Source organism: Arvicola amphibius, chromosome 13 (genome assembly GCF_903992535.2).
Source record: "Arvicola amphibius chromosome 13, mArvAmp1.2, whole genome shotgun sequence".
Classification (NCBI taxonomy): Eukaryota; Metazoa; Chordata; class Mammalia; order Rodentia; family Cricetidae; genus Arvicola; species Arvicola amphibius.
Genome location: NC_052059.1, coordinates 7,457,024 through 7,478,193, shown reverse-complemented (window position 1 = coordinate 7,478,193; position 21,170 = coordinate 7,457,024).

Below are 21,170 nucleotides of genomic sequence, written 5' to 3'. Positions count from 1 at the left end.
AATTGACATTTGATTGACTCTTTCAGTTCGCCTGCTACTGTGGGTACCTGGCAGTATACTAAATGTTAGTCAATATGCTAATACTCCAACTTGACAAAGTAAAAAATTATGCATCACGTACTTCGTGGGATACTCCATGAAACAGAAATAGATGGTTTACCACGATAATACAGTTTTGCGTGTGATTTCTTATCCTTTGTTACTAGTCCCCTACCTCTTCACTTCAGATTTTCACTTCGAGATCTTTTCCTGAAATTGGGTAAGATTCCCTAAAGCTTTTCTCAACTCTGCACTGTTGTACATTCCCGGTAGAGGGCGCTGGTGTGACATTGCAGGAGAAAAGACCTTTCCAGCTGGCGCCTGCTGCTGTAGCTGCTCAGCAGGGCAGGTGTGCGGACATGGGTGTTAATTACTGCCTTAGACTCAGAGCTGCCCTCCCTCTACAGTCTTACAGTCTTCGTCCAGCCTGCCCACCCACTCCCACAGCTCTCCCAGTGAGGACACCACACATTTGTTTGGCCACCTCTTTGTACACCTGGAGCTGCAGGCCATAGAACACCTCCTTGCCTGGAGCCTGGACCAGTCAGATAGGTCTGTCTGGGCCACCGGTTTGTCTACTGCCTCCAGTGTAAGGAACATCTGGAAAGCAGGCACTGTAAGGTTCCCTTCCAACTGTAATCTTCCTGGTTACCCTCCTTTAGGCCAAGCGCACATTTTACCTTTCCTCCTGCCTCAAACCTGGTTCCGTTTCTTGCTTCACAAGTGTTTCTAAAACAGTTTCTTTCGTGGAAAACACTCGCGCTTTTCTTCAGGTTGGCCTCTGAGTTATACAAATAACTGGAGAATCAACCAAGGAAATAAGCTTTATTTATAGGCCAACTATGCTCTTTCACTACAACCAAAATCTCACTTTTTCTGAGTGTTTTTATCCATGGCGCCTTCTAATTCACGAGTGGAGAAACCTGAGGTGATAGTCTTTGGTAGCTTGCTGGAGGCTGTGAATTGGTTTTTGTTGTCATTGTTTGTTTTACGCTCACCTTAATAGCTTCTTCAGTATTCAGTCAAAGTGATTGCTATGTAAGTATAACATGAATTTTCATAACTATCACTTACGATCAGAACACTTTTTTGGACACTCTCTTCCACATTGTTGGCATTTCTGCTGTGTCCGATGAGAACCTTTGTTCACTTTTTCTCTTTGAATGTGAGGATCTTTTTTTTTTTTTTTTTTTTTTTTTTTTTTTTTTTGCTGAACACACACAGCTCATGCAAAACTGTGCCTGGCATCATTCTAGAGAGATCGTCCTCCTGAGGAGACAGGCAAGCTCTAATCTCTGTGGCATGTCTAGACGACATGGAGGGAGGCAGAAGGCAAACAGCTGAGGTTTCTCCTCAGACCTAGAATCTGAGTCACTTTAAGGACTGGCCCTCTTCAGGATAAATGCTGTTATCATTCCGGTCTAACTGAGTAAAGAGTAAAAGCCACAGTCCCTGGTGCCAAAGGAAGACTCAGGAGGCTAAAGGTGGAGTGTGGGCGGAGCGAGTCATCCATCTGGTCTAACCGAGCAGGAAGAGGAAGAGCTACATCTCCTGTGGCCAAAGGAAAACTTCATTTCCCATCCTTGCTCTATCGACCTTTTCAAACCTACTGTGGAAACGCTACAGGGTCCATCCTTCTGCTTCCGTCTCCAGAGTCCTGGGGTGACAGATGTGTGTTGCCGTACTCAACACTGGACCCAGCTTTCACTCTCTGTATCCTCTTACATTTCTGACAGTTGGTTCATTTTATTTATTTATTTTAGGTTGTTGAGTTTTTTATTTGTTTTTTTTTATTTTATCTTGTTTTATTGTTGAGACGTGTGGTCTCATGTAGCCCAGGCCTACCTTGAACTCTCAACCCCCTGATTCTATCAGCACTGTAGTGGCCTTATTGGGATGGCTACCACGCCAGGCTCTGTTTTACCCCTACCATAGTGTAATAGCTACTCAAAAAGTCCAAAAAGAGGGTCGGTCAACACTTAACCCCTGGCAACTGTAAACTTGGCCTCCCAGATGAATAAGGTCTGTATAGATCCAAGCCAGTCAAGGATCTCAGTAGGACACTAGCCTGGATTTAAGACCCTAATTCTAATAGCAAGCACCTTTGTAAGACAAAGAAAGGGTGATTTCAGATGCAGTCAAATAAGGTAAGAAACCCATTTACACGTGAAGTTGGATACAGAAATCAGAATTATTCAGTCACAGCCAAGAAACACCTGCAGCCTCCAGGACCTGGGAGAAACAGGGAAGGATTCTCTCTGTAGCCCTGTGAAGGGAACATATCCCTGCCAACACCTTGGTTTTGGACATCTGGCCTCCAGAACTGTGTGGGAATGAATCTCAGCTGTTTAAATTCACCAAGTGTGGGTAATTGGTTGTGGCAGCCCTAGGAAACTAATATAAATAGAATCCCATTAACTTCCTGTCTTTCAGAAGTCCTCCAAAGTCTCAGCACCACCCATAGACCCCGACCCCACGTGAGTCTCAGCTCTGCGGCACACCCTTCTCATTGTGTTTCTTCTGAGCAGGACAGGCACACCACTCGCGATCTGAACTGAAGTTTTTTAAAACAGTATTTAATATTTAACTCAGTCTCTCTTCAATCTTCCCTGGGCATCCAGATTCAGTCTGGATTGAAGAGAAATCATTCAACTATGAGAAAAAAGATTTAATTTCAGTTCTTTGACACACACAATGTGCTTTCCCTGGATACAGCAAGGGAGAAGCAACTGCATTTTAAATGAAAGCCAATCAAGATCGGTAGGTTTGACAGGGTACTCATTCAAGTTCAGCGATCCCCATACCATTTCATCCATAAAGGTGTGTATACACGTGTGTATATCTTAAGGTTCTAATTTCCCCACTGACATTGTTTCATAAAATCCCTCCAGAAATATCTGATATACATTTTAATATTACTTAGACTCAAAAAAATTTTTTACTTAGACTCAGTCCCCCTTATAACATTAATTTTTAACTCTAAACCTTCAGAGACAGAAGTGTGCTTTACAAATGTCTTTTACTATTTCCTTCCTATGGCAAAAGTTATGTGCTTCTGCTGAGGAAAAATTACATATGTAAATGGGAAGAGGGCATTTGAAGTCAGACAGCACCTTGGAATAGACTGGGCAGTCACATGGGTTTTTCTTCATTAAGACATTTTAAAGTTTAGTTCTCAGTGTGAAGATAATTTAAATTGAAGGAATTTTTGTACCTTGCAACTGCTAAGACCTCTGTGCATGCATGAAGCTTTACAAATGAGAAGCTGTGTGGCTCATCGGTGAGAGGAAGGTGCTTGGCTCCAAAGCAAGGGACCGCAGCTTAAACATCTCCCTTTCATGTCACAGCCAGAAAATTGGGCATTAAAAATGAATAACACTGCAACTATAAGAAAAATTAGATCAACTAAAATATAATTTAATGAATCCCTGTGTGATAAGAAATCATAGTTCAAATCATTTGATATCAAAAGCTACCTTCTATCCCTTAACCTTAAAGCAAAAGTTAACCAGCTCAAATCATGTGACTTCTGCTGAAACTTTTCAGGTAATTCAAGCCCATGTTTATGTATTTCTCCAGGGAGTTCATCTATCCTTTCCCATGTCAATCATCAGCTAGTAATCTATACCTTTCTGCAGCAATGTCTAAACTCCTTAATCTGTATATCCCACTTCCCTACTGAGATTCCAAGCTCAAGGAAGTTAAGACTCTATCTTAAGCTACGTCTGTAACCTTTCCTTTAACAAATACCCATTTTCTTTATAAATTGAAGTTATGTAAACTAAAACAAAATAGATCAGCTATATATAGTTTAAGATTTTTAACTGTCTGATTTGCTACAGAAAAGACAAAAACATACATCCGTGCTCTCCAAAGCTGCAACAGGTTGCCAGTGCTTAGACCTCAGTCATTAGAAGATTTGTGGAGTCCGTAGGCAAGTGCACATCCTACCAGCCACATGTCCTTTCCAGCTCCCTCCTTGCTGGTGTTTGCTTTCCTTATTTAACATAGCTGTGAAAGTATGTTTGAAAATGGTCGTCAAGACCTCTCCTCAGCAACCTATCTACTCAGTCATCAGGTTTGTCTCAGCTCAGAACTGGCAAGCTGTGAGTAGCTAGCACTCTGGGCACTAATGTGTGCTCCAAATACTGTTCACTCGGATAAATACAGACATAGCATAGACACAGGTGAATGTGTGCGTATTTCCTATCAGTGGCCTTGAATTTTAATATCAGTCTTGTTATGAGGATATTTAAATAAGTCGCTCATTGTCATAGAATAGCTAAATAACGATTCAGATCTCAGATTGGTGACTTGCTCCCCAAATCCACATATTCTACATCAAGTCGCAAGACTATTAAGTTTTTATGTTTTAAAGGATAAAAAGGTATGATGGTACACACCTTTGATCATTCTACTCCAGAAGCATAAGCAGGTGGATATCTGTGAGTTCTAGGCCAGCTATGGCTACCTTATGGGACAGTTTGTATGAGAGAGAGAGAGAGAGAGAGAGAGAGAGAGAGAGAGAGAGAGAGAGAGAGAGACAGAGACAGAGACACAGAGACACAGAGAAATTTAGAAGGATCAAACTAGACTGAACTAAGCTTAGAGTCCATTATGTAAAAATAATCACTTTTAATTAATCTAATTATAATCTATAAATCACAGATCAAAGACTCTAATGTAAAGCAAAAAGAGAAGGTTACCATGAGCGATTGAAAACAGGTTGTCAGGAAAACAGAAAGTCAGGACATAGGGGAATGTCCTGAGTAAGCACTGGGAGGACAGCATACATAGACAAGATGAGCAATTCATAAAAATCAGCCTGCCTCTGCCTCGAGTGTGCTGTAATTAAATTATGTAAAACTTTGAAAAGAGACTTTGCAAAAGAGCATGGTTATCAGCCAATGATGTAAAATAGATGGTGCAGTGATGGTCACTAGTGAGGACTCTGACTTTTTGCAATACGGCTACAAAAACTATGAATATACTTGTAGTTACGCTAGCCAATCACTATCCACTTCATCTCAGTATCCTGGCAATAGACTTGGAAACATGTTTTCCTATTGTGTTGCTAATGGTGTGATGGAGCTTACAGAGGGAAAGGGACCAGTGAAGTGACAGACAACCCTCATGCCTCAGTAACCCCAACTAGCATCGAAAGAAGGTAGTGACCCTGTTTCCAAGAGAGAGAGTTATGGAAAATGACTCTTCCACCCAGTCCTCCATTGCACAACACATCAGCCATGGAAGACTCTTGAAATCCTCTCTGCTACACAGTCTCTAAAGTGTTTCCAACTCTCCAAGACTGAGACCCTCCTCAGCACAAAGGAAAAGCTGAGCTGGGTAAGCTGCGAGCCAGTGCTTACACTATGTGTTGGGCATGTGTGTGGTCTTCTCTGGATCACCTTATTAAACACTCAGTCACACATTTTAGGGGACTGAAAATTTAGAACTTCACTTATCAGTTTTTCTCTTAACTATGCCTTAAAAACTCTTCAAAGGGAATATATTGCAACACTAGTGGATAACACAAACATCAATCTCTATGGTTAAAACTATCCATGGATCTTTTAAAGGGCTGAAAACCTGACCACATCGTGGCTTGATTAGGCTAAAAAATTTGGGGTGAAGCTGCAACATATTTATTCACTCAAATTAACCACAATACCTACTAAATTTAAGAACGGCTGCTTTAATTGAATGGAATGCTTCATTAGTCAAGATTCTTTAGGAAAATAGTACCAACAAGATACATAAATAAGTAGATGATAAATAGTTACTAAATTCATAGAGAGATAATTGATAGATACATAGGCAGATAAATGATCGATAATATACCAATGGAGGGTTGAATGAGTGATCAACTATACATAAGACAAGCAGACAGAGGAGATGGACATATGATAGAGGAATCATTACTGGAACTGTTTCACATGGTTATGGAGGCCAAAAAATCAGTTCAAGACTTGATATCAATGTTTATAATTTTTTCTCTGTCTCTTTGTCCCTCTCTCTTTCTAAATCTTCCTTACTTCCTATTGGTATATTAAACTTGAAGAGGAGAATCGATATGTAGAAAAAGTAGTCCAACAAACTCTATTTAGGAAAACATAAAACCTCTGCTGTGCTTTAGATAATCAGACAAAAAAACCTTGCCAGAGAGGGTGGTTCAGTTCAGCTGGAAGAGGTTAATCTGCATTCTTCAAGCATATACAAGACAATACTTGGTGTGGTCAATGTATAATTATCATAGATGAGGAAGGAGAGAATTAGATCTTAAAACTTAATTTTTCTGTCTAAGTTTTTCTACAAATATCTTCTGATTTTGTTCTACCACGTACTTCTGGTATTCTTTCGTTTTTTTTCAAGCATCTTAGTGGTGATCACATTGTCTTTTTTTTGGTAATATCTTTTTTGAATTCTGCCTATGTATTGCAAGCTTCTTGCTTATTCAAGCCTATTCCAAAGCCATGACATAAGATTTATCTCCCTCTCAAAAGCAACTATTTTCTCAGTGTCTATGCCTAACATTCTTATGTGATTTATCATTCCTGCTTATTTGTATTTTATAGCAGAATTTAATATTCTCAAAGAATAATACACATACATACTGCAAAATCATTTGCATATTTGAAGGAAAAGACTTTATTGTAGAGGTGAAAGAGACCTGTGCTGTTTTCATTACTCTCTTTGGATAGCCTTATCCATTTTAAAGGAAAATATAACTGTTATGTGTAACCTTTGCACAAGACTGCTGTTCAAGGAAGAAATGCTGCAGGCAAATCAAAGAAATTCACATTGAAGAAAGGCAATGAGCTAAACATTAAAGCATGAAAACCACATCTCAAGAATGGAATGACCCAATTCCAACAAAATTTAAAGCAAAGCAAAAAGTCAAATAACGCACTTTGCAAAAACCTGGCAGATTTAAATTGAAGCATAATGATGGAGGATTCCCATTGGCTAATAAAGAAACTGCCTGGCCCATTTGATTGGCCAGCCCTTAGGTGGGCAGAGTAGACAGAACAAGAAGAAGGAAGTGAGGTAGATGGCTGAGTCAGATGCTACACCTCTCCTAAGTTAGACAGACTGCCATGCCTCTGCTCAGGGAGCCAGACACGATGAAGCTCCAGCCCAAGATGGACGTACGCTAGAATCTTTCCGGTAGGACACCACTTCGTGGTGCTACACAGATTATTAGAAATGGGTTAAAGCAAGATGTGAGTAAGAGGCTGAAAATAATGGGCCAGGCAGTATTTAAAAGAATACAGTTTCTGTGTAATTATTTTGGGTAAAGCTAGCCGGTGGCCGAGAGCTGGGCAGGACGAAAAGCAGGCCTGCCTGCAGCTCCTCACTACAACATAATTATCCATTGTAAGAGCTATGGTCTCCAGTGTCTTCACCCCCTTCATCAATCACACATTGAGTAGCATTTGTGTCATCAGAAACAGAGATATATGCTTTATTGAGTACATTAAGCATATTTATGAATGCAGTTAAATACGTCATACCAAAGCATTGACCAGAAATGGAGAAATGTCTCAGTGGTTAAGAGCATTTTCTGCTTTGCCATGGGAGCAGAGTTCGTTTCTTAACACCCATTTTGGGTAGCTCACAACTGACTATAACTCTAGTTTAAGGGAATCCTTTCTTGAAAAGTGCCTACATATAAGATACATTTATATAAACACACATAAACACCACACGAGTACACTTAAATAAAAACAATAAATAAATATAAAAACACATTATTTTAGTTATCACATCCACACATATAGAAACAAGCAAACAAATACCTTTTATTTTTAATTTGCAAGTAAAATCGTATAAAAATTTCAGTGTATAACAAAATTTAATATAATATATATGATAGGCTGAAAAATCAAGTTATTTAGCAGATACATTACTTTGTATATTTATTATGAATATGTGTATATGGTGAGAACTCTAAAATTTCTCAACAGTTTTTACATATATAATATGTAATATAGTATATTATTACTTATAATCAATGTGATATGCTCCAGGTTTCTCAAAGCCAATTTCTGTTTTCCTTTCTTTCTTCTTTCTTTCTTTCTTTCTTCTTCTTCTTCTTCTTCTTCTTCTTCTTCTTCTTCTTCTTCTTCTTCTTCTTCTTCTTCTTCTTCTTCTTCTTCTTCTTCTTCTTCATTTTTGGTTTTTCTCTGTAGCTTTGGAGCCTGTCCTAGAACTAGCTCTTGTAGACCAGACAGGCCTCGAACTCACAGAGATCCGCCTGTCTCTGCCTTCCGAGTGCTGGGATTAAAGGCGTGTGCCATCACCACCCAGCCAATTTCTGTTTTCTAACTAGCATGTTATGTCCCTTTCACCAACACCTGTCTCTCCAATTTCTTTTCCTCCCATCTTTTGATAATCACTGTTGTAATCTCAATCTCTAAGAGATAACTTAGGCAAAATTTATCTTTTTTTGCCTGCCTTATTTCACTTAACAAGATACTAGAATTCGTTCATGTTGCCACAAAATGTCAGGAACACCTTTTTGTAAGATCAAATCCTCCATTGTATAAATATATCAGTTACTCTTCTGTAATTGTGATAAATCACCAGGACTAAAATCAATTTAGAGAAGGAAGAACTTATTTAGGCTTCTGGTTCCAGAGGGATAAGAGTCCATCCAGGTAGAGAAGCAGAATAAAAAGCATCAGGCTGATGAGAGGAGCAGGGAACTAAAAAACCACACAAGATATATTCTCTACCAAGAACTGCTTCTCCAAATAGTACCATCTATTGTAGACCAAATGTTCAATTATTTGCACCTATGGGGACATTCTTATACAAACTAAAGCTGGACACATGCATTTTTTTATCCATTGATTCCTGTGATGTCTAGTCTTAGTTGTCCTTTTGACTTGTGGAATCAGCTTAAACCCAAGAAGCTGGGCATAACTGTGAGAAATTTTATTAACTGAATTTGAGGTGAAACCCTATTGTAAACATGGTCCACACTTTCAGGTAGCATCCCACATAAAAGAACATGGAAATTGTATGTATCAGGGTAGATATGGTTCTATTTACGGTCTTCTACATGCTGACATCCAGTTATGCCAGCACCATTTTTTGAAGATGCTTTCTTTATTCCACTTTATAGTTTTAGATTTTAGTCAAAAGTCAGGTGTTCATAGGTGTCTGTATTAATATCAGGATCCTCAGCTTGATACCATTGGTCTGCCTTTCTATATTTGTGCCAATACCAAGCTGTTTTCACTACTATAGCTCTAGAGAAGAGCTTGAAGTCAGGGATGGTGATGCCTTGCAAAGTTCCTTTAATGTACAGGATTGTTTTAGCTATCTTGTGGTTTTTGTTTTTCCATATGAAACTGAGTATTGTTCTTTCAAAGTCTGTACCTTGCTGAGCCTAGATACAGGGTCTATATTTAATATATTGTTATATTAACAGATAATGCATCAACATATTAATATATAATATAATGCATATTAATATCAATATGTTTAATGATTTATATGTTGCTATATTAATATATCAGATAACATGTCACATATATATGATACATATGTCTGTGTTCATGCTCATTAAGTTATTCTATCAGTCCTGTTCCTAGAGAACTCTGACTACTAATGTAATTCATTAATAGAACTTTAGACTGTTTCTATAACCTGACTATTATGAATACTTAGAGAAAAACATGAAGCACACATATATCTTGAGCAAATCCATGTAGGTGACATATACACAAGAGGAGGAAAACTCACTCATGCAGTGTTGCTTTTTGATTCTTGGAGAAATCATCATCCTGCTTCTTTAAATACCTATAGTGATCTATGTTTTCACCAATAGTGGGTGGGAATTTGCAGGTTTTTTTCCTGATAACTGGGCTGAAGTATGAGGTATTTGTTGTGATTTTAGCACGCATGCTCCTGATGGTTAGAGAAAATGATGTTCTCCAGGCTCTCTCTAGTTCGTTGATTGTGTCCTTGGCCAAGGAAAGCAATTTAGTCATATGTAATCCTATGTTTGATTTTGGTTTTGTTTCTTGTGTGTGGGGGGGGTCATGTCTAAAACACATTTGCCTAAACCACAGCCACAATCTTTGACCTTCACTCATGTTACCTTCTTATAACTTCATGGTTTCCGGTGCTATGTTTAATCCATATTAGTTGATTTTAATTTTTTCCATTGTTCCACTTATTTATTTGTTTTACTACTTAGTTATTTGGTAAGCATTGTACATGGGACCTTTAAAAGGGCTTCTTTGTGTGTGTGTGTGTGTGTGTGTGTGTGTGTGTGTGTGTGTGTAGAATATGTGCATGTGAGAAAAGGTGGTTGTCAGAAGAGGAAGACAGGTCTCCTGGAGATAGAGTGACCTAGCGGCTACTATCAGCCTGGATAAAAGTCAAATTTTTCCTAATGTGCAATAGAAGCTTACCCATAGGGGAGGGGTAGGGAGAAAACTGAGAGGCCCGAGTTAAAAGAGAAATGCAGGGGAGGTCTTCCAGTGTTGAGACACGTGTCTGCATATATTCCCAAGGGGATGACTCCTGCTACCAGACCTCCTGCTCTGTGTGTTCTGAAGCTGCGTGCTTGTGCAGCTCAGCATTAGATGTAAGAAGGCTCTATTCTGTGCAACTGTTTACAAGTTTCTTGTGGAGCACAAGAAAGGTCTCTCTCCAGCCTGTACCAAGACCTAGAAGAGGCAAAGAGAACAGCACGCCCCATCTTTCCAAATGAAGAGATTGGGCTGGGATCTTGAGAATCATTACTTACACATAGCAAAGAAGCTTTGTCCATTTCCACAGATGCTTCGGTGTTTTTTTTTTTAATATTTAAGGCCAAAAGAAATATTCTCTCACTCACAATGATCTATCTTCTTTCCCAACAATATTTTACACAATCGGAACCTAGTCCTGTTCTCTTTTCTTTCCCAACATAATATTTTTATTGATTACTTGAAAATTTGACATAATGCAGCCTGATCACACTCACTTCTCAGTCCTCCCAGCCTCCCCCCCCCCCATAATTGTCCAATCTGTGTTGCCCATAAACTCAATGGAGCATGGTAACACCCCCAATTGCCAAAGTCTTAGAGAAAACTGAGTCCTCCCCCAGCCCTTCTGTACCAGAAGACACCTGTTGTAGAGAGATACACTTCAGCATCCTCATCACAGTTATTACCAGTTCTCTTCGTGGCTCGTAAACTGTGTCTTTGAGGGGAACAAGGGGGCACAGTGGGGGAGAAGGGTTGTCGCAGAAGCCTTCAGTGTCTCTCAAGCTCAGCTGTGAGTCTGTAGTCATCAACACCACTGCAGAAGAGGCTTCCTTGCCCTTTGAAGCCGGCAGCAGCACAGATCATGCACTTTCACGTGGTTTCCAGCTACAGTACGGTGACGGAGACCATGGGGCTGGCACATTTGGTGCTTTCCCTTGTAAAAACATTGAAAAGAGTTTTGTATTCACAAATACTACAGAATTAGTACAGTGTAAACAATTAATTTAGGAAGTGTTGTGCGGTAAAAACTACTATTTAATTATTTCAAGAAAGATAATTTTCTAAATATTTTAAGTCAAAGCTATAAAGAATTTTATTCTTATACCAAATAACTACATTGCAAAATAACTATTGTGAATTGTATCTGTAATGACACAATTTAGTTCTTTTTCTTCAACATCCCAACAGTCACAGAGTTAGAGGTAGACCTTTGAGTACTACAAAATACTGAGCTCACAACTATTTATAGTGTGTAAAATACCATGATTCTATTTCATTTTTTAAATATTAATTTATTTATTTACATACATTTGTTTGCCTGAGTATAACACACACATAGGAACTAGCAGAGGTTAGTCAACAGATGACATTAAATCTCTTAGAATTGGAAATATAGGTGGCTATGAGCTGCAATGTGGGTGCTGGGAAATAAACTTGAGTCTTCTGCAAGGGCATTGGATGCTATTACCTAATGAGCCATACCCACAGCTCCAATCTTACAAGATTTATGGGCAATGATAGTGGAGTATGTAGGCAAAGAACCAAATTAACTGTTTCAGTGTTTACTACCGAGGAGTCTGTATTAAGTCTCTGTTGAAATTGAGGTCACTGAATGCCACACTGGGAAGAGACTATTCACATGGTTGGAGTTCACTGACATAACCAGTATTCATACCAGCTCAAATAACACAGTATTTGCCCACAACAAAAGGAGAGAAGGAGGTGAGGATCAGCACTGCAATGCATTTACTCTACACATCTAGTGGATATCTTCTGTGGCCAACTGGGATGAAAAGATCTTCACAGAGCACAGTTCAGACCATGGTAGAAGGAACTATAATCCTCCTACATGTATCTGAATTATGCATAACAGAGATTACACTGAGGGCCTTTAAACAAAGGAATGTGCATTCAGCCTGACACTGGGAAAAGAATTTTCCCAGACAGTGATGAACCTATTACAGCCTCTAAAGACAGTTTCCCTTAGAATGGAAGTGTACCAAGCCAAGACATCCTCAAACAGCAGAGTAGATGTCAGCATATTGTATACAAATGGCTGCCTTTCTCAGCAATATCTTTCCAGAACAAAACTTCAGCTGGATTCCAGTACTCTGTTCCTTGGCTTGACTCCACATTGTTTCACAGTTGTCTGATCTTTTATCACAGCTGCAATGAGAATGGTTTTGAAAATAAATATTTTTATTCTCATAAGTGAAAATAGTAAATGACAACTTCCCTGTAAAAAATACATTAAACAATATCAGAGTAGTAAGCTATTTATCTCATAGAGAATACTATAATGTTTTTAAAGAGTGTTTCATTAAGCACATATAAGAATAAAATAACAAAATGGACAAAAAATTATATAGAATCCAAAAAGCAGTATATCAAGAAGGGGCAAAATAAGTTTGGGAAACTGTCTACTAGGAGTTCTATTGCAGCAAATGGTGCTTTTATATGCTTCTTTGGAAAACATTTACGGATATACTTGTACTTTCTAATTTCTTCAGGAGTAATGCTCAGTATTATAAGTATTTTCATAATAGTATATGCTATAACCATAATTTTTGAAAGATCAACAATCTACATAGAAATAAGAATGAAATAATTAGGCTACCCATTCCACAAAATCCCACAGTACAAAATCTTAACAAGGCAAAGGTAGGATCTTTGAGATAAAATTGATGTGCTCTCAACTATTCCAGAAAGACAAATAATGCAACTGCCATTCTGTGTGAATAGGCATTTACATTTCAGTAAGACCCAGGATTGAGAAAACCTGACTTCATTTCCAGTAAAATATTCATTATTACTATTGAAATCCTTGTAAGTTATATCAGATGCTGGAAACCATATCAACTTTCCAGAAGATATTTTCCACTCTGGTGGGGAAGCATGGCAGCAAGAACAGAAGGCCTTCTGGTCATGTTGTCCCTGCTTTAAGAATCAAAGGGAGATGAGTTTGCAGACGAAATATATAAAAGTTCAACTAGATGCTCCAGAATTCATTACCTTTTCTTTTCCTGATAAATAAATACCTAGAACTGATTGCCCCTTCAACAATTCATGTTTCCTGGCAGAGATCTGGACCCATGTTCTTCCCTGTTTTCAGTTCAGCTGTGCACACCGCTCTCCTAAACAGACACTTGAATCTTTGCATTGCCTACACATCCTCCAATTTCTCACTCAGTTTATGTTTTGAGCACATTCTATTTGTCAAGATCTACATTAAAAGGGTGATTTGGATTGTCCATGTGCAGATGGCTCAGAAATCAATGATATTAAGTAGGTGTTTTTATTGTATTAGCACAGTGTGAGTCTCCTTCGAGGATCTGCCTCCACACTTTGCTGTGTGAATACATGAGTATTCAGAGCCAAAGCTGTCAGGTTAACACTAAAATATGAAATCTGTTTCAGAAGCCAAATAGCCAACTTGCACTAAAAATTCAAAGAATAAAAAATGAAATAATTCTTTTGCATAATTCTTCAGGATTATTTCATAATCCCCTAATAGGTGATAAGGAAAAACATATTGGAACATTTAAATCAGCTTAACTTACTTCAGTATGATATTCTAAGTATTTTTTTCAGGAAAGTCTCATTCTCTCATCTGGAAAATATTCTTTTTTTCAAGATCACCTTCCATTGTTGGGGCCGTTCTCACTAAAATGGCACTGTCTTGTAATGATTGAGGAGCCTATATGCTCCTTGACCGGGGATGATGGCTTTGGGCTTCTGTTGCCTCTCATATATGTGAGTACTGCTACCTGGCAGTCTCTAGGGACATAACTTCTGTCTGGCTGCTCGTTCTCTTGCAGTTATGGTCTTTGTCTAATGACTGAAGCCAAGATGAGGAGGAGTAACTGTGAACTCCAGTAAATTCTGTCATTTAAGAGCTGAGAACTGGCTCCTACTTCTTGCTCATGATCATTGTGCAAAAAGTACTTGTCTCTGTATTAAACCTGATGTTCTACCTTTTCCACGCAAGAAGTGATGACTGGCATTTAACCAGAGCAAAGTCTTTAACTATGAAATTTGTGGAATATTATACCAAGTCTGTAGACTATATTCCATTATTAATCCTCCATCAACCTATGTAGTCCTCATTTATAGTTTATGCATCCACATCCTTTCATAGGCTAAGAAGAGAAAGAAGAGTTGGGGCAACATGTATGACTACATTCCTCTCATCTACTTTTTCTTCTCTCTTCATTTATTCTACAAAAGTTCTCATCTTGTTAGACATATGTTCTATCTATTATGACTGGAGAGGTAAACCACAAAGAAAATTTCTGAGTAGTCATGAATCTTAATTACAGAAATGGAAAAAACAAGTTCGTCTCTACATGTCAAGAATTGAGTTGTTTGAAGAAAAATGGAGTACAAAATGATGAGAACAAAGGTGGGCTGATGCGCCGAAGAGTTTTTTTGATGAATACCATTTGCAAGCGCAAACCTGCATATTTTAAGGTTGGCTTCCTTTCTACAGAGTGCTTTGAGTCAGAGGGAGCAGTGATTATTAAAGCCGCAGTAGAGACTGATGGGGAAGAATAAGACAGACAGTGTACCTGGAGCAAGGGTGGTGGAGAGGGAATGGACATGGACAGAGAGGTCAAGAGAAACCAGCTTGAGAAGTCCAAGCACCACTGGATTTATTTGAGTTTCAGTGCCATGAATGAACTGAATGTGAATCTAACAGAAAGTAACTAGAGGAGACAAGGTGCTCATACTTTCCAGAGGGCATGCAGTGGACACTTACACGGTTGGACTATGATTGCTTCTGGGATACATACTGATAGCAGGGACTAAAATGTCTGACAAAATCATGAATTGATACATGTTAAAAGACTATTGACACCATGGACCCAGATAAAAGAGACTAGAGCTTGAAGCATGGGAATGTCAATAGTCAGTTTTGGGGGAAAAAAAGCACCATATAGCCTTTTAGAAAACAGTAACTTACAGGTAATTTATCAAGCCTGGAGATCGGCATAGATGTAGGAAATATCAGCATAGAGGATTGGATGGTTTTAGCTCTGGAGAAAGTATGGAATGTTCAGAAAAGAAGTCCTAGAGCTGCACCCAAACGTTTCCTGAGAAGAAACCAAATAGACGAAGAGTGCCTAGGGAGTAGCGTCTATGACGTCAGCGGAAGTAAGGAGTGCAGCAGAGCGAGGCAGTCGAATCCATTAACGATGTTGGATGACCTGAGTAGGCAGGCAAGAAGTCACCTTGACAAAGGCATTTTTAGACTCATGAAGATTAAAGTCTGATTGGAGAGCATTAAAGAGAGATCTGGGAGAAAGTCTGCTTAAAGGCATTTATTTCCACATCCTCCCAGTACACTACTAAATGTGTGTGATGGAACTTTTGTAAAGACATAAGCTACAAGGACGAAGGGTGTCGAAAAGTAGACGACAGCAGAAAAACCAAGTAAACAAAGTTTTATCATCCGGTGAGAAATGCGCTGGTAGTAGCTGACTCGTTACACCAGATACGAGAAAATCTGTCCTTGAATCAGGATGCTAAAAGGATGAACCTGGACATTCTCATAAACTCCAAGAAGCACACATTTGCTTGGCTCGCAAAGTTGAGAGGGAGTGAAACAATAGAGCTGAGTGAAAGCCTCTTAAGTCTGCCATGAGCCAGGCTTTCCTTCCCAGCTCTGTGAAGAAAGCCAAGGGTCTGTCTAGTCTCGTCCAGGACTAGAAGATGGCTTTTTGGATAAGTTTGACAAATTAAAATGTTTTGAACATGGACATGTCAGACTCTAGTGAAGGAAAAGGTAGGGAAATTATTAATAACAGAGGTTTTAAGCACTTTTGAAAAAATAAAACACACCCCACACCCAATGTCCTTGTTTATTTCTCTTCTTCACCATTATAAAGATGGCTGGTAAGTTGCTCCCTGTGTCTTTGTATGGGTGCTCACCTGGTGGAACTACCCAAAAGCAATCGTAGTTTAGTCCTCTATGTCTTTTTTTTTTTTTTTTTGGTTTTTCGAGACAGGGTTTCTCTGTGGCTTTGGAGCCTGTCCTCGAACTAGCTCTTGTAGACCAGGCTGGCCTCGAACTCACAGAGATCCGTCTGCCTCTGCCTCCCGAGTGCTAGGATTAAAGGTGTGTGCCACCACTGCCCGGCCCTCTATGTCTTTTTTAGCATCCTCATTGCTGATGTCATCCGATTGTGTGGCAACGAATAATAATTTATTTTCAGACTGTCTTCATTTCCTGTGTTTAGTAAAGTCCTCCTTTAACTTTACCCATGAGATCCTGTCATATGTACAAAAAATAAAGGAAGTCAACAAGCACTTGAGATTAAAAATTCATATTTTTTCACACTTTCTGTCTTGAATAGAGCATTGTGTCAGACCCCGAAGACCATGATGACAATCATGCATTTAACCAAGCTTTGCCCTTGCTGCATCCAGAACAACTTTGATTTCTTTCCTTTGTTGTGCTGGATGTGATATTTAGCAAAGTAGGAACTTCTGATGTGAAAAACATATGGTGTGCTATGATGGAAATGAGTTCTGACATCCCGGCACATGCATCGAGGTGTTTAATGATGTTGGATGACATAAATTAACAAAACTTCAGATTTCCAAATCATTACTTAGATTCAAGGCGGCAGAGTACCACCTGTTTATCACATTTTCTACACATTGTTATCAGATTCACATATTAACTGTTCTTTCTAAACAAATTATCCTAGGACACCTTCAGAATCCACTGCACAACACTTTGCAAGCCAATCACCTAGACACTGGAGGCTGGCAAACCCAGACATCAGTGAATTGCAAGTGTTCTGCATTGCTCCTTAAATTGTTCTATCCATAATCTGTACACAATTCCACTTACTTATAGTTAATACCATTTTTGTCTTGGATGCTGTTGTCTACGTTATGAAAAGCAACAGTAGGAATGTCCACAGCATTTGTCTGTAAGATAGGAAGTATCCACTCTGCTTTACAGAGTGCTCTTTGGAGGCAATTCATTCTTTCTCTTTGTAAAATGTAACCTTAACCTTGTGATATTTCAAAATATGCATAAAATGTAAAATGGCACTGCTAAAAATGCTTCTGGCAACTCCTTCTTCAACATTTGCTTTATTTACATGTCGCTTTGTCTTTCAGCTCTTCACACACAAAGGTGTCCTGCTTCAAGGCACATATATTCACTAACTAACTCAGTCAAACAGGTATATTTTGAGAACCTCCAATTAGCTTATCAGTCTTCAGTTTTTAGCTATAAAATATTCCCTCAGCAAAGTCAAAGCACAAGCCAGGGGCCGTCCTAGAACTGGCTGTTCCTATGACTGATGCCATGTCTTGAGTTGAAACTCAAAATTCTTGTCTTCCCACTCAAATGTTTACAAGTCTAAAAAGAGTGTGCTGATCTTTGAAAGGACTGAAATACTCCTCATAAGCAAACACACATGCCACACATGTACACACATACACACGCACACATACACACCACACACACACACATATGCATACACAGAGCCACACACACACAGACACAAAATGCTCAGAGTGTTCAAGGTGACATATAGTATATCTCCAGTTAATATAGGAAGATATAAGTGCACATATTCTTCAAAATATACTTTTATTCAAAGTTTGGTAGCCACATAGTATAACTCTAATATCAAAACTGAGATGAATGCTATAATCAAACAAAAACCCCCATGGGAATCCTGGGTATATGTGATTACTTATGACATATAAGAATTAATAATTTGAATTGTGCTCAGAGGACACAGAGATGAGTGCATAGGTAAAAATTTGTATGACGCTGAAAGCTCTCAGGAGCTCTGGTGTCCCACTACAAAAGCACCAGGATTCCATTGTCTGTGTTTTCTTTCCTCAGTCTATAGTGATGTAAGGTGCTTTGAAAACTCAGAATGCTACCTACAGCAGGAAAGGAGTCTCCTCATACAGACTTTCTACTTTAAAAAATTAGCACCTGTCTTTATGAACCAATTCTGAAAGCATGTAACAGCCTTCCACATCCTTGTCTCCTGGGTTTGGGGATGTGAGGCCACAAAAGAGGCGGCTTTCAGTCTAGAAACAAAGAGGAGGAAATAACACTCCTAATGCTCACTTGGATACTTGGATTGTAAACAGGGCTCTTATTTTCATGTTCAGAAGACATTCAGGAGCCAGACTGATACTTTATCTACATGATATCTGACTAACTGCATACTCAGAAGAGACTATAAAACTGCATTTGAGTCTGACATCCTCCCGGCTAAAGTGTTGAGTTTATCAAATAAACAAGAAGAAATCAATTACACTCCCACAGATACTGTTGAGTGGTCTGAGGGATGAGTGGGGAAATGGGGATCTGACTTTTTTACCTCTCCTTTTCAATAACAGTCTAGGACTGTGTCACCAGGAAGCAGTGCACTACGTTTTATTTCTCTATAAAATGCTTCTGTAAGCAAACTAGACTACATTTCCACTTGTGATTTCCTTTTTATTTGCTAGCATTCATTGTACGTAGGATCACAAGAAAAGGGGAGGGAGGAGTTAAAAATCAATAGAATGCTCAATTTATCTTCATATTAGGTCTCTCCTCCTGAAATACCGTGTGACATAGGGATCATGTGTTCATTCTCATTGGGTTCATCCGGTCATCTTTTTAATAATTGTATTCTTTCTGCACTGAAGAGCACCCTGTGTAGATATCAAGGCCAAACCAAAACCACGGGATAATTTCCATTGATTGCTGTATAGACTGAACCTTGGGAGGTTGTGAATGTGTCTTTGGGCCCTGGTTTCCCTTCTGTGGATATATTTGAATTGGAAAAGCCATCAGTTCTTTTCAAGTCAAACATAAGGGATAAGACCAGTAGGGATGCATTGTGTGATTTTGGAGTTTATGAGAGCAGGGTATTTCAAACATGCAGGTTCAGACTGTGAAGCCTTCAGTCGCCCAGAGGTGCTGTGTGTATAATTGTTTTTAATTAAATTTCACAGTCTAGCTATGCAATGTGAAATGCGTGTGGATGTGAATTCTTTGTTGCTAGGTAGGCTGGACTGCAGCAACTCGCTTTTTGGTTCAAATTTTTTAATTTCCTCTTACCAATTTTACATGAGTTTTTAATGTCTGATCAAATATTTTATGTTGCTTCTAATTTGGATACCATTGTTATTGATTTCATTTCCTTAGAAGCCTTCCCAGTTCTTTTTCATGAATATTAGCTTCAGATTATGAATGGGTTTCTGTTGTTGCTGTAATTATTGTTTTCCTTTGTTTTTACTTCTGAGCCTCTGCTATTTAACCCACCGGTTTTATCTAATGAATCACTGTGTAATGATTAAAAAAAAAACAATAAGTGCATTTTTAAGATGAGGGACTAGAGAGATGACTCAGTAGTTAAGAGCATTGACTGCTCTTCCAGGGGAACCTGGTTCAATTCCCAGTACCCACATGGAAGCTCACATTTTAAAGATGATTTTTTCCCTTAACTCGTGTGTAGATGGGGTTTAAAGATTGAAGCTTTTGCTTGCCTTTCAAAATATTATCTTCGCAATTTTAAGTTAAGAAAAAACAGGTCCATGCAGGGACCTCTCAGGCTTTTTCTCTTTCCCTACCCCTCCCTCTGTTTTTCATGTGTATGTGTGCACGTGTGTAAGGATGCATGCACAGGTGAGCAAGGCCATGTGGAAGCCCAAGGGTCATGCCTGTGGGGAACCATTCTCAGTGTCTTTCAGCCTCTTTCACTGAAATATATCTCTTAATTTAACCCAAGGCTCATATAAATGGCTAGTAGTTCATTTGATTCCCAATACACTAAACATATCGTTGGATCTTGCTGCTTGCAGTATAGCAGGACACGCATCCCTCATGGTAGGTGTTTGTACAACTGAGCAGTTAGTGTAAATATATGCTCACTACATGTCATAATCATTTGGGGGATACAAAAGACTTCCAAGATTGATGCAGAACATCACTTACTATAAATGCAATGATATACATATTTTTCTTTACTCATATTTTTTATTAAAAATTATTTTTTATTTTACATACCAACCACAATTCCCCTTCCCTCCCCTTCACCTCTCCCCTGCTGCCTCCACTCCTTCACATCTTCCATCTACTCCTTCGAGGGGGTAAGGCCTTCCTTGGGGAGTCAACAAGGTCGGGCATATAATTTGATATCTCATCCAAGTATAAATGAGTATGGCCCAGATACATGAACATGGGTTTTCCTTTGCACACTCTACCATGAATGCAGGAATATAAAGTTTTAAAACTGCAAAACTGAAGAAAATCACATATTAAGTCAGGTGTCAAACATATTTTGTAGTGACATTAGGCATGTATTTGTGTTTGTGTGTGTGTGTGTTGACATCAGGCATGTTTTTGTTTGTTTGTTTCTTTCTTTCTTTTTGTAGTGTAATCACTCATGTAGTTTTAGCAAAGCAAAGGGAGTGACTTTATAGGTAGCCGCAGCTACCAAGATTTTTACCTCCTCATCAAATGGGTTGTAGATTAATTACATGGTGAGGCAATGGATGACCACCATAGAAGCTGACCAACTGTGATGAATTTACATCTGGGCTGCCAGATTCCGAGTCCCACAATCATGAAGTTCTATTCAATCAGTCAGCCTGCGGGATCCCTAGAACATA